This window comes from Vulpes vulpes, chromosome 2, assembly GCF_048418805.1.
Source record: "Vulpes vulpes isolate BD-2025 chromosome 2, VulVul3, whole genome shotgun sequence".
In the NCBI taxonomy this organism is placed as follows: Eukaryota; Metazoa; Chordata; class Mammalia; order Carnivora; family Canidae; genus Vulpes; species Vulpes vulpes.
Genome location: NC_132781.1, coordinates 3993842 through 4010789, shown reverse-complemented (window position 1 = coordinate 4010789; position 16948 = coordinate 3993842). Strand labels below are relative to the sequence as shown.

At 59.3% G+C, this 16948-nt stretch overlaps 2 long non-coding RNA genes across 2 annotated transcripts; one reads left to right on the top strand and one right to left on the bottom strand.

The window, feature by feature from the left end:
• Positions 1–4776: 4776 nt before the first annotated feature.
• LOC140597674 (uncharacterized) lies at positions 4777–8223 on the bottom strand. Its single transcript, XR_011999493.1, has 2 exons — positions 7640–8223; positions 4777–6530 (listed from the first exon to the last, which is right to left on the bottom strand). It is a non-coding gene; the product is annotated as an uncharacterized lncRNA (long non-coding RNA).
• A 1389-nt stretch (positions 8224–9612) lies between these two features.
• LOC140597675 (uncharacterized) lies at positions 9613–11796 on the top strand. Its single transcript, XR_011999495.1, has 2 exons — positions 9613–10893; positions 11560–11796. It is a non-coding gene; the product is annotated as an uncharacterized lncRNA (long non-coding RNA).
• The last annotated feature ends 5152 nt before the right edge of the window (positions 11797–16948 follow it).

The window sequence follows — 16948 nt, the reverse complement described above, 5'->3', positions numbered from 1 at the left end:
CTGATGCTGAGTCAAGGGCCGCATGGGGGCAAGACGTGCCTCTCTCCCCTTTGAGGACCGGAGGGAAGCTCGCGAGGTCCTCACTAGCCACTACCCACTCCAGCCGGTGGATTGGGGTCCCCGTGGCTCCTCCAACGTGCAGGCTACCTTCTCTGCAGGTCACCAGCCACTGGCTCTGGACTCTGCTGGTGGAAGATGGTTGCCAGGCAGAGGGAGGCGGAGAGAGGAGAGAGAGAGACCGGCGGGGCTGTTTGCACATGGATAATGCAGTGGGGTTGTGTGCCGGGAGGAGTGCCGGCGAGGGCTGTTTGTTCTGGGAATGGTTAATCCTTGTTCAAATTTATATCCTGAATCTTTAATGCAACTGTGTCAATGAAGAGTTGGCCGCCTGGCTCCGTACAGCTGGGCCCGACACGCTCCTGGGGTTCTGAAGGACATGGGAGTGTCTTGGGCTCCCCACCCCACTTGCTCACACTTCCAGGAACCCCTGGAACCGCCAGCTTCCAGGAAGGTTGGCTCCGGGAGAGGAACAGATGAAAGCTCGACATGGCCAAATTTTGCAATGGGTGATGCTGACCAGGCTCTGTCTCCCATTCACTGGGTAAAGAAATCAGGCTGCCGTACGGCTCTGGGTGGGGACCTGGTCTCGTTCAGTTTACAAGCATTTATTTTTTTAAAGTAAGTCCTGGTGTTGGCTGGGAGTTGAGGGTCTGAGGCCAAGTTAAAGCAGACCGTGTCGACAGCGAAACCCCCTCACCGAGGGGTCAGCAGCTTGGGGCAGAAGGGCGGGCTCCGTGCAGAGGCCTGAGAACCAGAGGAAAAAGCAGGCCAGGACGCCCTCCAAAGCAGCCCCCCAGAAAGGACCTCCATGGGGTCCCACCAGGGTGTGCTGGTAAGTGCTTGACCAGCTTTTTGGGTGGGGGCAGGGAGGGGGGGGAGGAAGGCCCTGATTTGTGGCACTTGTCAGTTCCACGGTGTAAACGCTCCCACTTTGGCCAAGGCCGAGCTGCCTCTCTGGAGGCGCTAATCTGCACGAGGCAGCGCCAGCACAGCCCTCAAGCCCCTCGTGTGCTGCTCTGGGTTTCATTCTCTTTTCTGCGGAGCTGCACCCAGAAGACGTAGAACACGTGGAGGGAAAAGCAGGGTCTTTAACTGAGAAGCAAACAGCCAACATCTTTGTCCAATAGTGAAAGGACGAGAGGGCCGGCTAGAGGTCAACCTGGCTCTGCAACCTCTGCAAAAGCTGGGAGCCCCCAGACACCCAGGCCCAAGGCAGCAAGGTGGCAGGGAGTGGGGGGCCTCACAGAGCCCAGCTAAGGTTGCTCACGTCCCCAGGGCGCAGGTGGGGGTGGGCCCGAGGCAGAGGGAGCCACTCCTGAAGGAGGAATCCAAAGCTGGTGCCATGTCAGGACAATGATAGAAGCTCGGGTTCCACGTCTGTAAAACGGGGTGATGGTCACACACCCCCTGCCGAGGGTTGTCATGGGAACTGCACGAGCTGATGTGTCGAGTGCGTGGCATGCTGCCTGGCACACAGGATGTGGCATGATGCCTGGCAGAAGGAAGTGTGGGGTGTGTGGGGCAGGGGCCAGCGGTGGAGCAACTGGAGAGCGTGGCTCTGGGGGGTGAGACACGTTCATAGGTAACCCCACCACCCAGCCCGGGGAAGGGGGAGACGGATCTCAAGCCATGGGCACCGACTCTGGTCTTGGAGGGTTTATCGCCCCGGGAAGGGCAGGGAGAGATTTTTATGGAGATTGGATGGAGGGGCGGGTGGGGGAGGCGAGCAGGACGTCTGAGACTCACGGGCCGCAGTGGGCAGGCGAGGCCACAAGGATGTCTAGCAGAACCACCTGAAGGAGCGAAAACATGAGCAGGGCAGCAGCTGGAGAAGCTCCGGTGGCGGAGGTCGCGGCTGAGTGACCAGTGACAGGGCTACGGGGACTTGTGAGCTCCCGCTCGGGCCTTAAGCGGTGCTGGTGAATTCACGTGTTGTCCTTCTCGGACATTACTCTTACGTTTTACGCAGGGCCTCTGAGTGGCCTTGCCGGAGACAATGAGGAGGTACCAATGTCCGTGGTCGTTGTCCGCTCAGGGGGCTGGTGCCCCCTCCTCCCCTTCCTTCCCTTCTTCCCCTTTCTGGGACTGACGAGTCCGTAGAGAATCGTGCACAATGACCGCAGTGCGCTTGCGGTGTGGGGACAGTCTGTAGCAGGGGGTCGGAGTCGGAGGCAGAGGAGCCACCGTCCTGCCGGGCTCCTGAAGCCGCACAGCGCTGGGCTGGCCCGAAGCGTCACGAACACGGAAAGCCGGGGCCCCAGGTCGGTGGGTGGGTGCCCTCTCCCTACCTGGAGGCCGGGCAGTGGTTCTGAGGGTGCTCGCATCTTCAGTGGCCTCTCCTGGCTTGAGCCTCGCCTCTCTGCTCACCGTGGGCCCCAAGTAGGGGCCCGGGGAGATTCCTTCTTACCCCAGACGTGGACCCCGAAGAGCTGAGGACAGCACCCCGGCCTCATGTCTTCAGCCCATCCAAGGAGGGAAGGCTTGCACCAGCCCCTCCCCTGCCCCGCAGCCTCCCCACCTCCGGACCCACCACCAGCTTGCGGCTCCGCAGCCCCCAGAGACGGGCTTTCAGCGTGTGCACAGCCCGCGTCCCGCCCCAGCGTCTTGTTAACATGATTCAGGGCTAAATGATCTGATTCAATGGGGCTTCCTATGGCCCAGCTGGAGGTGAAAAGCTCCAGCAAGGAATTTGTTTTACCCCAAACTGGGAGGTTTAACCCCAGGAAGGAATAAAACATCCCTCCTCACTCCCTTGCCCCCCTCTCCCCTCCCCACCGTTCATGTCGCTTATGCCCGTAGATGGGCTGAGCTGACGGGCCATTTGCAGGGACGGTTGGATGGAGCCAGATTCTGTGTTGGGAAATGGCATCTCTCGTGGCCACTTAAGAGAAAGTAAAATGTGAGCAAGGCAGGAGCCGAGGTTCTTCCCGGGTTCTGGGCCGGAGGGGGGTGGGGGGGCTTCCGGTGCCAGGTGCACAGGTAGCAGTGGGGGACCAGTCTGTGTCGGCCACGCACGCGTGAGCATCCTCCACGCTCCCTGGGGAGGCGCTGAGCACACAGCAGTCCTGGTCCACGGGCCAGCCTCTGTGTCGGCAGCCTCTACGGGCCCAGGCACGGGCCCAGGATCCCACATGTTTGAGGGGCGGCAGAGGGGCCTTGAGAGCACGACTTGGTCTCACGCCGGGGGAATCTGGGTCTGAGTCTGGCCCTGCTGTTGACTTGCTGTGTGACCTTGGGCAAGTGACTTCATCTCCCTGAGCCCTAGGATCCTGGTCTGCAACTCGAGGACAACCAGACAGCCTCCCTCACCACGTGGCTCTGACAGTTGAATGAGACAGTTGAAGTGCCCGGCAGCTGGCGTCCAGCTGGGCGCAGGCGATGGGAGAGATGCCGGTTACGACGGAGGAAGAGAACTCGTTCTGCACATTCTCCTTGCCCGTGACCCCGCTGCCCCATCCCGGTAGGTCCATCGAGGGGACACCTTGCACATGCAGATCCAGGGACAAATACAAGAATATCTACAGCAACTTTTAGCAAAACACCAGGGAGGAGGGACCAAATGTCCATCAGTAGAAGGACAAATAAATGGCTCTATATTCGCCAGTGGAGTATTACGTAGCTTGAACAAGGCTGGACTCCTGCCACATGCCCCCGACCTGAGCGATTCCCTTGCAAGGGGATGCTGAATGCCGAGCTAACCAAACTGAGACAAAAACCAAGATCCTGACCAGGGCATGCATCGTGCAGTCTGTCTTTTTACTTATTTTATTTTTATTTTTTAATTTTAAAAAAATATTTTTTTTATTTATTCATGAGGGACCCACAGAGAGAGATGGAGACACAGGCAGAGGGAGAAACAGGCTCCCTGCAGGGAGCCCAATGCGGGCCTCGATCCTGGGACCCTGGGATCCCGCCCTGAGCTGAAGGCAGACGCTCAACTGCTGAGCCACAAAACAAAACAAAGCGCACCAAGCAGAACGAATGCTACAATGTTGATAGGTGCGTTTCAAGGGGGAAAACTCTTTGAAAAGGCCAAGAATGATACACGTGGAATTCAGGGCTGCCCCTGGGTGGGCGCTGCCCCTGGGGGAGGCGGGGCTGGCGGAGGAGGCGACAGGGGAGGCCGGTGGTGCTGAGCCCGTCCTGCGTCTGCAGCACCAGGGGTTTTGCAGCTTTCGTCCCTACCTGACCACCTACACACACGTGCGGCACAGAGTCTTTCCCATCATCAAGGTGATTTTTGGAAAGGTGATGAGAAAAGACCTTTTTTTTTTTTTAATTTTTTTTTTTATTTATTTATGATAGTCACAGAGAGAGAAAGAGAGAGAGAGAGAGAGAGAGGCAGAGACACAGGCAGAGGGAGAAGCAGGCTCCATGCACCGGGAGCCTGATGTGGGATTCGATCCCGGGTCTCCAGGATCGCGCCCTGGGCCAAAGGCAGGCGCCAAACCACTGCGCCACCCAGGGATCCCGAGAAAAGACCTTTTAAACAGCCTTCACCCTGGCTTGCGAATGAGGCAGTGGGGAGGGAGCCAATGGGACTGTCCCACACTGTCGGGGTTGGGAGGGTGTGCGGCGCCGAAGGTAAAGGACCCGACACTTTGGAAAGCAGTTTGTAGTTTCTTATAAAGTTCACTCTCCACCTACTGGATGACCCGGCGATTCCATTCTTTGGTATTTGCCCAAGAGAAAGGAAAACGTGTTCACACGGAGGCCTGTAGGCAAATGTTCACGGCAGCTTTATTCATAACCGCCCCAAATCGGAACCAGCCCAGCTGTCCATCAACAGGTGGAGGGGGACACTCTGAGGAGGTGTCTCCATTCGATGGGACACCAGTCAGCAATAAAAGGGCACGAGCTGCTGGCACGCACGGCAGCGTGACGGATGGACGGCCCGACTGCTGTGCTGAGTGAAACGTAGCCAGACTCAAAGGGGCTGCGTCCTGGAAGCTTCCACGCACAGGAAATTCTGGAAAAGGCAAACTGTAGAAGGTGAGATAGCAGAGCAGTGTCGCCAGGTGTGCTTCCGGGATGGGAGAGCAGTGGGGTCTCTTTCACCTGGATCCCGGGCCCAGGCCGATCCCGGCTGGCTGACGGGGGAGCCCATCCCAGCCTGTCCAAGGTGCCCTGGGCTTCGCTCCGCCAGGAGGCCCCAGGGGTTTTCCTACCAGCTGGAGCTACCTGGCCCCATCCCAGGCCACCCGGCGGCAGCCCGGGGCCCTTACCGTGTCCTTCATTCTCCAAGCCTGCTTAGACCTCAGGCCCCTGCCCTACCTCAGAGTAGCCATCTGTCTCCCCGTGACTCAGCCCCACCCCATGGCCTGGGTCACCAAGTCTTGCCTAGTGCTTGCAAGACCACCTGGGGACACCTGATTCCACACGTGACTCCGTCTGTTTCCTACTGGAGACCCTCGAGAGGCCGCCTGCGGCCATCCTTACCTCCCCTTCAACTTCCTACCAGGACATCCTGTCCCCCCCACCCAGGCCACCCCCCAGCCTGGACCCTGGCCCAGCCCGGCCCCAGTCATCCTCACTCTCTCCACTGCAGCGAGCCCAGCTCAGTCCTTCTCGTAACCTCCCGTGACCAGGGGGGCTGAGCCCCCACCCCCAACCTGGCAATGTACTCCTCTGGCATCTGGGCTCCTATGGGAGGGTCCGGACTCAACTGCACAGACCTCAGAGCCTGCCCATGTCACCTGCGAGCCCTCTGGGAGCTCGGGGTCCAAGCACGTACAGCGGGGGCGAGGATGCTCCAGGAGTCACCACAAAGGGCGTCCTCGTGTGGTTACAGTGATGCCCGGGGGGAGCAGATGCACCCCGGGCCCCCACACCAGAGTGTGTGCGTCCCCAGGGCGCTGCTGCTGGCGTCACCTCTTGCTGTACAAAGTCTGGCTCATCCAGCGCCGGTCGGCATTGCCAGCTTGTCTTCGTGCTGCCGGGCCGGCGGGGTGTTGGCGGGGTCCCGGGTCGTCTGGGCGGCAGCGGAAGAAGCCAGCATTTGCGAGAAGTTTGGGGGCCTGACAAGGCTGGGTGGGGGCTGCGTGAGCACGCCGCACCTCTCGGTCAAGCGCTGGCCCCTCTGCTGCGACGGGGGACAGTCTGCTGAGAGCCGTGAGGTGTCTTCTAGAACAGGGGCTATCCCCCCAATTAGGCCTTTCAGCAGTTATTCCTGCAGAATGTTCCCCTGGGGAGATGGCTCCCTCTTTAGAACAACGGTGGGGCGGGGGAGGGGTGTCTGCACCTGAGAGGGAGTTTCCCAGCATCCCCTGCGCTGTGATGCATCAATGACGGGGCGCTGCTTTCCCTGGAGAACAGGAGGCGGTTTCTGCCCGGGTTTTCTTCCCAGAGGAGCCAAGGTTCGGTGACCCTCGGGCTCTGGCCAGGTCGTAGGATGCTAGAAGGTGTCAGAGAGGGCATCTTTGGGCTCAGAACCCAACCTTTGCAGGTCTGCCTCTCTGCCTCGTCCGTGACTGTAAAACAGGATGAAGACCTCACGGGTTACTGGGAAGAACAGATGAGATAAGACGAGCAAGTACTTTGTAGCTTCTCAGGCACCAGCCCCGTGAAACATGGCCATGCATAATGGCATGTTCCAGAACATTCCTATTTAAACTCCAGCCCTTCCCTGGCGCAGGGCCTTCTGCGCATTATGGTTGACTATCTGGGCGGCCGACGCCGTGGATGGCCAGGTATTCCAAAACAAAGGAACAAGCAGGCCTCATAGGAACTCTCGGCAAAGACCAGAGCTGTGGTTCTGGGCCTCCGTGATTTTGGCCAAGTCATTAGCCACGTGGGCCTCCGGCTCCCTCACTGGAAACATGGCGAGCGCAGTCACTGGCGCGTTTACGCCCAGAGAAGGCAGGAGGATGGAATGTGACGGCTCCAGCACCAGAGCACCACGAGCCTAAGATCTCTCATCGTTTCATCCAGAAAGGTCCCAGGACAAGGTCAGGACATCAGGGGCCACCAGCCCCAGGCCCCTCCCTCCCTAAGCGACCCAGAGGTCATCCACAGTGACAGGGGCATCTCCCAAGATCACGCAGCCAAGCATGGTCGTGTGCTGGAAGACCAGGCCTCTGACCTACCGAGGCTTTTATCAACATCCACACTTTGGCTACGTATCATCCCTGGGAACTCTTCACTGGAATGTATTCAAAATGTACCACACGCCGGGCACTACTCTAGGCACTTCTCGTGCATCATTACTCTGAATCCTCACGGGAGCCCTACAAAGGCCGCTGTTAACTGTGACCACTGTTGCTGTTTTTCCCATTTAACAGATGAGGAGGTGGGCACTCAGAGGCTGAGAGATGGCTCCAAGGTCACACAGCAATATGGACACGGGTCTGTATCCCGAAAAGCTTGTGCTCTGACCGCTGCACCACACTGTCTCCTACCCTGCTTCCCCCTGTGGCCAACCATGGGCCTGCCCATCCCATCCAGCCACTCGAGCTGGAGGGGGGACACCTCGTAAGTGGGACTCACTGCCCATCTAGGGTTTCCTGAGTCCTTCAGGGTCTGCCCTTGGCCCCTGGCCTCTCCCTGCCCCTCAGCCTCTCTGCCAGCCACCCTGCCACACCTGCTCAGTTTTCCTGCCACCGTGCAGCCACTTCACCCTGGCGTCTGCCCCTTCTCTCCTGAGGTCCTGTTTCCATGGGGAGGGGACGAACGGGCGCATCCTGGCTGCGGAGAGGGATGTGGTTTTGTGGCCTCTCACATCACTTATCTGTTCGCCAGTGTGTCCTAAGCCCCTACACCGCGCCAGCCGCTGTTCTGGAGGCTGGATGTGCAGCCGGGAAGAAGCTGGGGGGGCCTGCCTTCGGGGAGCTGGTGTTCCAGGAGGATGCTCAGCTGCCCACAGCCCGAGACAGACAGACCCTGACTGTCCATGGCCGCCAGCCACTGCCCTCCAGGTGACAGGATGGTGGGGGGCCGGAGCCAGGACGCCCGCCTGCTCTTCCAGGAGGAACGGGGCGCAGGAAAGCGTGCGCCCCAGGGAGCAGGGGAGGAAGCTGAGCCAAGCAGGCGGCAGGCAGGATAAAGGATAAACGTAGCGCCGTGACGCAGCTGCTCCCTCCGTGCAGGGCTGGCCAGCAGGGCCCTGGGCCCCAGGGGGGCCACCTAAGCTGGTGGTCACGGCCTCCCCGGGGCGATGCACCGGCCCGGCCCCCTGTGTGTGGAAAGGCTCCCCACTCTGCCCAGACGAGGCACGAGGACCAATGGCAGAGGCGGCCGTGGATTCTTGCCTGGCAACAGCTGCAGGACTCGGGGGCCGGAAGTCGCCCCTCCCACATCCTCCCAGTGCCCTGGCTTTGCCAACGCAGGAAACTGCCAGCCTGGGCTCCTCGGATCCTCAAGAAGAGCTGGTTTGCCTGTTGGGAGGGGGGATTGCACGAGCGAGCTGGGGTGCGCCGCTGTTCCACGGGGGGTGGCACCCTAAGGTCCAGCCAGGAGATACTCACTCACCAGTGCCCAAGGCGGGGGGTGGGGAGGAACTGCCCCCAAGTGCCCCCCACCTGCAGGGGCAGAGAATCAGCTGCCAGGCGGGCTCCCTGGAAGGTGGCAAAAGTGTCCCTGTAGAGCCAGCTGACTGCCCCCAGGAGCCCCCGCACCAGGCTCTGCTCAAGACCCTTCCCAGGACAAGCCGAGCGCCCCAGGCAGGGCCCTGGGCCCAGGACCCTCAGGAAGGAGCCCACCCTCTATCGTCCAGGACCAGAGCCTTGTCTTTCTAGAGCCCCCTGTTCCCACCACAACCACAAGAAGCCTTCACCCCTCCCCTGGGGGCCTCAGGACACAGAACTCTCCTCTGTCCCGGCTTTTACTCCCAAATACTTTTTTGGTCCATGGAGACTAGAGAGCCCCAGAGCGAGGACCCCATGATGGAGGAGTCTGGGGGGTAGAAGGTACAGACAGGTAGGCACAGCAGGCTCGCTCTGGGCCATGGGGCAGGGGCAGACCCCCAAATGAGTACCTTCCGGAACCTGATTTATCAGTGAAGCAGGGCAGCTAGATCCCAATAAGGAATGGGTCTAGAAACAAGAAAAGCCACTTCATTCCTTCACCCTGGGCCCACAGCACATCCCCATTCTGGAGTTGCATCCAGCTCAGAGGACCAGAGGGGAGCCCAGGATGGGGACCTGGAGAGGCCTGCACCCCACGGTCAACATGCTTTCCCAGCTAGAAACTGGGATACATCAGTCACAGCATTTGCTCTGATGTGCAAAGCACAGTAAACCAAGCTGTATCTGGCCGGGAGTTAACGAAGACCCCCGTGGACATGCTGGACATCAGCACGCTCTGGGTCCTGCCTCTCGGGCACCCGAGATGCCCACGAGGAGCCCCGTGCAGGCCCAGATGGGACAGGATGGTTCGGGCCACCGGGGACAGCGCTGCCACCAAGGCGTCTCTTCCTGGCCCCCCTGTAGCCCCTCCTCTGTCTGCCTCTGCGACCAGACCGCCCGGTCCCCCATCTGTGGGTCAGCAGGACAGACATGGCAGGATGTCCCCGAGGGCTGGCTCTCCCTGGGACTTCCCTATGTCCTTCTCTGGACTCAGTGCGGGGGCTGCCCAGCAGCTCTTGGCGGTGCACTGAGGGTTGAACATCTTGAAAATGGGAAGGGGGTTCACTCTACACGGTTACAATGGGGTTACTTAGCCTGGTAGCAGGTGAGACAAAGACGGGGGGCGGGGAGAGAGAGAGGGCTGTCACCCCACCCCTGCTCCTCCAACAGGCTCCCTCTCTCCCTGCCCCTGCTTCCCCTTCTTCCCACGCCCTCCTCTCCCCTCCTCAGACTTAGAAGGGTGGGCCCTGGTGGTGCGCCCCCAGGTGGGGGGGGATGCTCAGCCCTCACCCCCACCCCTGCTCACACCCTCGCTCTGTGTGCCCAGACCTCTCAAATCCAGCCAGGTAAGTTTACTGCCAGTTGATCTTGAACCAGGGATGCTCAGATTGGGCAAATGTGGCCACGTGTGGCCCAGGCTACAAGGCAGGGGTGCTGGGGGCAGGGGGGCTCTCACACACCGGCCCTCTTCTGTGGGTAGTGCTCAGGTTGGCTCCTGAGATGGAAAGTGTTTTGAAATGCAGGTGGAGAGGAGAAGGCAGCGGAGCCCCCCCAACCCCCCGCCCTCCAGGGACCTCACTCACCTGCACTCAGCACCCCGGTCCCCTGGTCCCCGTCGCTGACGCCCTCTGTGCTCCAGGTTCCCGTGTGGACCCCGCTCCCCCACCCCGGAGCTCTCTGCCTCGCAGACTTAGAATGGTAATAGCACAAGCGGGGCTTTTCTCTCTCTTTTAGTCAAAATCAATGACAATGACAGAGTTATAAGGCGAGCCGTGGGGAGGAAGAAGAAAGCGCCTGGTGTCAAAATTGATGCAGGAGCAGTTAGAGGAACCTATTAGGATTTCAGTTGCCTTAGGGTGTGCTGCTCAGCACAGAGCGGCGTGATATCAGCGAAACCCACTGGCAGGCAGGCAGCCTTCTTCCCCCGCGCACCTGTCATTAATGTGGAAGGCGGAACATCGCAGCTATTAGTTTAGGGGGGCACACGCGGAGATGTCTCAGTCACAGGAGGGGGACGAGAGAGTGCCACCGGGAACCTGAAAACGCCGTCGGGGGAAGGAGAGAAAGGGGAGCCCCGAACCAGCCGCTGGGGTGTCCCTGGGTGTCCTGGGGCCTCCTGTGCCGCACGCAGGGACTCATCCCTGCAGGTAGGGGGGAGCCTGGACGGGCCCAGGTTGAAGCAGGGCTGGCCAGCTGCAGCCAGTGGGGGTCCCTTTGAGTTTCTCCTGTCGTTCCCAGTCCCAGACCCCCCTGCAGGAGGCCAGCACACCAGGTAAGGCAGCCGCCCGCCTCGGCGTGCTCCTCCCCTTGAGCCCCAAATGACGGGAAGGCAAATGGGGTTGAGGGGATTGTTGGACACCCCCCCCCCATTGTCTGCTGCAGAGAGATCCGTGTGGCTTGGGTCTTGTGGTCTTGACTGTGATGACCCAGAGGGACGCGGAGGGTGAGGAGTGAAATCGTGGACAGAAGCACGAGCACCAGCGTGGGGGCGCGGGGACAGAGGTGGTGGGCCTCGGAGCAAACACCCGAAAGCATTGCCTTCCTTCCCGGCACCCACCACGCCAGCCTTCACTGGGTGCCTCACAGGAGCCCCTGCCCTGGTGACTGTGACCATGATGGTTCCATGGGGGTGCCGCGGCAGCGCCCCTCTCATCAGGGTGCTGGGGGTGGGGCCCGTCCTGGAGGCCGAGGGGACACAGTGGACACGCACCCAGCACCCGCCAGGCTTCCCCGGGCTGCGTCCCTGAGTCTTCACGGCCACCTGGGGTGGGGGGGCATGGGGGGTTCTTGTCTCCATTTCCCCGGCACTAAGGAAGCTGGGCAGCAGACAAGGTCAACAACCTGCGCAGGACACAGAGCTCCCAGCAAGTGGCGAAGCTGGAATTTGAAGCCGGTGCCCTCTGATTTTGCTTTCTTCCCCCCAACCATCCTGTCTCAGGACCAAAATCTGTGACTCTGCATGACTCACCCCATCGCAGCCCAAATGGGGGTATCCCTGGCCGCCCCCCCAGCCCCGGGGATGGGGGCTGTCCCACCGGCCGGCAAGTTCCTGAGTTGGTGCCAGTCCCCCCGCCTCCAGGGAAAGGCAAGGAGCGCGGAGAAGGCGGCGGTGGACTCGGTGTGGGATCGCATGTGGCTAATATTCCCATTAAATAAATACATTTTGCTAATTGGATTACTCAGACAGTATAATATACTACTGGATTTCCAACATGATGCTAATAAATTGTGTGAAGAACTTAATCATGTTAGCATCCCGAAAGCTTGTAAGAGATGAAATTAGAAAATCAGGCAAAGTTGACATCCAGGGCTTTGGCGAGGCTTTCAGAGCCACAGAGCTCCAGGGAGCTTCCGTGGGCCAGGCAGCGGGGGGCCCCAGCACCCTGGGTGCGGCGACGGGGGCGGCGGCGAAGGGGAGGCGAGAGTCACTGTACGGGGTGGGGGGGTCGGTGCCCAGGGAAGGGAGGAAGGTTCCTGGGTGGGCAACAGCCACGCCTCTCATCCCCCCACGGTCCGTGTGGGGGGGCAGCGCAGGGCGGGTGGCGGGGTTCCCGTGGGGGTCCACGCGAATGGTCGGCAGCGCCCCAAGCCCGCGGCCTCCCCATGCTCCCAGCCCATCCTCTTGGCGGAGAATCGCCTCTTCCAGGTGCCTTTTAAGATGTGTTTCCACCCACATGCCCCTTCAGAGAGAGACTCCCAGGAGGAAGGGCCTGCGGCCTGAGCCAGGTGGTGAGCCTAGGCCCTCTCCTCTGCAATATCCCCCTTCCTGGGGGCAGGGGGGGGGCTCCAGAGAGAAATGCCTCCTCCTTCCCTCCCCCATCCGGAAGCGGGGCGGGGGGTGTTGGTGTTTAATTAACGCTGGCAGTAGGCGGGACAAGTGAAGGCCAAATCCAAGGGCTTGTGACTTCTGCATAAGCCTGCTTGGCCCCAGGCCCCCCAGGAGCAGGTGAGGGACAGCAGTTCTGCTGGAGGGACTATAAAACTTGCCGTCCCAGGGCAGCCCGGGTGGCTCAGCGGTTTAGCACTGCCTTCTGCCCAGGGTGTGATCCTGGAGACTCGGGATCGAGTCCCGTGTCTGGCTCCTTGCATGGAGCCTGCTTCTTCCTCTGTGTCTCTGCCTCTCTCTCTCTCTCTCTCTCTCTCTCTCTGTGTCTCTCATGAATAAATAAATAAAATCTTAAAAAAAAAACAAAACTTGCCATCCCACCCAGCACGCCAAGGTCCCAGTAGTAGGCAGACCCTCCAAACACACGTGCACACACCTGCACGCACGCACACGCGTTCACCTGCTCGTGGGCACACCCGCACCTGAAAGCAGCCCACAAACAGGGGCAACTCTTGGATGACCAGAACCTCATTAAAATAATCCCTGGCTTCTGGGGCAGCTTGCCAGGTATTAATGCAAATGTTTCTCTAACTCTCCAGGTTCAAGAGCAACAGTTTATACAATTCTAATTAGCATAACAAAATCCAGTTAAGAAGTGGGGGCGGGGGGAGGAAGCTCCTCTCCTGTGATGCTTCCTGGTAATTGGCAGGAACAATTATCACAGCATCCGGAATTTTCAGCCCCGACGATGCCAGGGCCCCCCTTGAGCACCTCAGGAGTCAATTTCCAGAAGTCCGAATGAGGCCCCCGTGGGGGCTGCTCACCCCACGCCTGACACGCGTGCTTGCCAGCGAGGAGCGTGCACCTGCTTCTCCACCGTCCCCACAGCGCCCCAGACCCAAGCAGCCTACTTCCCGCCCCCACAGAGGCCCACAGTCACGCGCCTACTCACACACACACCTCACCCATGAGCTTACCCGAACCATCCATTCATGCAACAAGAATCCGTGGAGCCCTCCGTGGACCAGACCTTCTGCTTCGTGCCCTGCCCTGCAAAATTCTTGTTCAGTTTCTTCGAGACACTCCTAGGCCGCCCTTCTGTGCGCCGGCGCTGGTTGTGGAGACACAGGATGAGAACCAGACAGCCCTTGTCTTCAACAAGGTCACGTCCAGGGGCGCCTGCGTGCTCAGTCAGTTAAGCATCACCCTTGGGTTCTCTGGTTGTAATCCCGGGGTCCTGGGATGGGGTCCTGGGTCAGGCTCCTGCTCATTGGAGAGTCTGCTCCTCCCCCTGCCTTTATCCCTCCCCCTGCTCTCAGGCTCGATCACTCTCTCTCTTTCTATCTCAAATAAATAAATAAAATCTTTTTTTTTTAAAGAATGTCATGTTCAATATACACGGGATACAGCCCAGGAGACAAAGCCTGTGCAAAGGGTTCAAAGGGTGCCCATCTCTCCTGTGTGGGCAGGTGAGCAGCGGTAAGAGGAGCAGAGATAACACGGACACAGGCACCAGGGGATAAAGTCCCAGCAAGAGGCATCAGGGGGACCCTCGGCAGGGCAGTGGCCTCGGTGCGGGAAGGACACAGCTGGAGGCGGGGCTGAGGAAGCAGGTGGCGGAAGGGTCACGGCAGGTCTGAGCTACAGCCTTTGTGGCAGGCTGGAAGGAACCAGAAAGGACACCACTGTCCTCTCCAGGTGAGGGGGGTGGGCAGGGACAGTGGACCCAGGTTCAGAGAGGGAATGAGACACAGGGGAAGGAGAAGAAGTCCAGAGGGACTGTGGGGTGAGGAGGTGTGGGCTGGGGAAGGACCACAGGGACAGGGTGGCTTGAGGCCACCTGAGCTGGGGGCGGGGTGGGGGCTGGGAAGAAGCGTCCTCTCACATAACTTAAAGCATTCATGTGGGGGGTGCGGCCTTCTGCACCGCGTGTGTCTATTCAGAGCTATGCCACCGTCTTTGCCAGCTACCCCAGGGGAAAACACACACACACACACACACACACGCACACACACACATGCACACTGCTCACAGATAGACACACACAGCTCACAGACAGACACAGAGGCTCAATCAAGCACGCATGCCCAGCTCACGCACCCTGATTCATGGGAACCAGAAGAAGCCACCTGAAGTCATGAGCTGGGTGACGGCCCCCATCTCCGCCTGGGGAACACGTGCCCCGACTGAAAGGCAGCCCTCGCCACCGTTCCAAGGCTTCGCTATCAAACCCCCGACTGGCCCAAATCGGTTTGCATCTGTGCGTGTGGATCTGCTCAGGTGCCCAGCAGAAGCAGGGACGCCCGGGCGACTTCTTGCCCCATAAGAACCCTTGAAGGGCACGCATGGGTCCCCACTGTGCTCCTCCACCCCTTCTGCTGGGCAGCACACGCAGTCCTGGCAGCGGGTGGGCAGGCTCAGACTTTCGGACGGCCTGCTCTCGCTCGTGCTCCAGGCTGGAAGACAGAGGTCATGGGAGCAAGTCCCATGGTTGACTCCCAAAGCCAAGGCTGGAACATGAAGGGTGTGTCCCTGCGCCTTCATGTCCTACCTTGTCTTGTCATCTTCGTTCCTGGAGAAAGGGAAAGTATCAATGGTCCTTCAGGAGGGAAGCCTGTGGCTCCTCTTAGTGCCCTTCTCAGCCCTAACACAAGGCTCTCAGGTGTATGTTGGATGAATGAATGAATCAATGAATGAATGAATGAATGAATGAATGAATGAACCAAGCAGTCCCCCACCTCCCCCCACTCCTGGTTTGAAGGTGTGCTCAGCACTTTCTCAATTATGAGCATTCCCAGCTCCATCCCCACGTTGTGCTTTCCGAGCATTGTGATGCTTCTCCAGTCCAGGACGAGGACGTGGGAAATCCTAGTTTCCTTAGACTTCATGCCTCCTCTGTCCTGCTCACTAGTGTGTCTCTCCTTTGAGATTTATGTTCTTGACGTGCCCTTCTGATGAGTGGGAAAGGCCGGGGGACCAACGAAGCCATTCGAATGCTGCTCCCCGCACCTGCAGTGAAGCCCGGGAAGCTCAGGGTGGGCCCGGGTGGCCAGCGGCGGGGCACCTGCTGGCTCTCGGTGGGGTCTCTCCCCCTCCACTCTGCCCTCACCTGGGCTGCTCAGCGAGGCCGGGAGCCATCCAGAGGTAAACGGAGGGACCTCAGTGACCATTACAGACACCAGGCAGTGATGTTATTTGCTGTAACCGGAGGTAAGATAATAATATGAGTAATTTAAGCCCAGGCTCCAGATTGGAATCTACAAGCAATAGGAAGGGAAAGGAAGGGGGGGTGAGAGGGGAAGGGGAGGCAGGGGTGTCTGGGCAAAGGGACAAGGAGAGGAGAGTGTCCGGCAAAGGTGGCCGTGTGTGTAAAGCTCAGAGGGCGAGGAAAGCTCGGAGAAATCCAGCGCGATCAGAGTAAAGAACCAGTAGCTCGAGGGAAGCGAAGGGCTGGCAGGGGCGCTTGCAGGGGCTGGGGCAGGGCTCGCGTGAGCCAGAATCTATCCACGCACCAGATCCGGTTTTTAAGTCATCGGGACTCTTGTGGACTGGTTGTCAAATCGAGCCATTTAAAAAAAAAAATTAAATTCTATAATCTTACAATTAAATACATTTTGTTAAAAACAATGACAACAAAAGCTCGAACCCTCCCCAGTAGCCCGGCCACGGGTTCCTAATTATATTAGCTACACTCTTGAGATAATTTATATTTCTTGCATCCGTGCGCTGGAAACGTTATATAATGGTGACTACCACTCCTTGCCTTCCAGCGCCTCACTCGGTGATGTCATGCTGTGAGTTTGAAATTGGCCGCAACAGGAGGATTTACACCACGGAAATTGGCAAACTCTACGAATCAGGGCGTGATTTATGCGGTGGCCTTGCTCGTCTAGACCCGAGGAAGCCGTAGAGACAATGTTAATCATACAGACTCAACGTCAAGTGGGTTGACTGCCATTACGTCGTGAATGTCACAAGAAAAGGATTGTCAGATCGGGGTTGGATCCCGCCCGCAGGGCGCCTACAGACACAAGAGCGCAGCCAAGACCAGCGGAAGCATCCTGAGTATCAGCGGGCACGTGGAATCTGCGACAAGGAATAGCGTATATTTTGTTATTACTTGTAAATTGGCGCCCCACATCCTTTCTGTCCGTAAAACTTAGGATAAATGCACACGCGTTTGTTTTTCGCAGGGCTGGCTGCCCAGCACGCAGCAGCACGCCGCGGGCTGACGGCCTCGTTAGGAGTAGCGGCTTCGTGCTGGATTACGAGGATATCCCCCTTCGCTGGGACTGTCATCGCATCAGGTTTTGGACACTGGCTCGAGGTGGAGAGGAGACAGGAGGCCACCGGCTAGGGCGCAGGGACGGGGCTAGGAAAGATGCCCAACGCCGCGCCTGTGCAGCAGCGGTGGTGGCAAGCGGGCCGAGCGCAAGGACACTGCCGAGACGTCAGGAACAGAGCCCTCTGCTCACTGTCGCGGCCGAGGTTATGGCCTGCA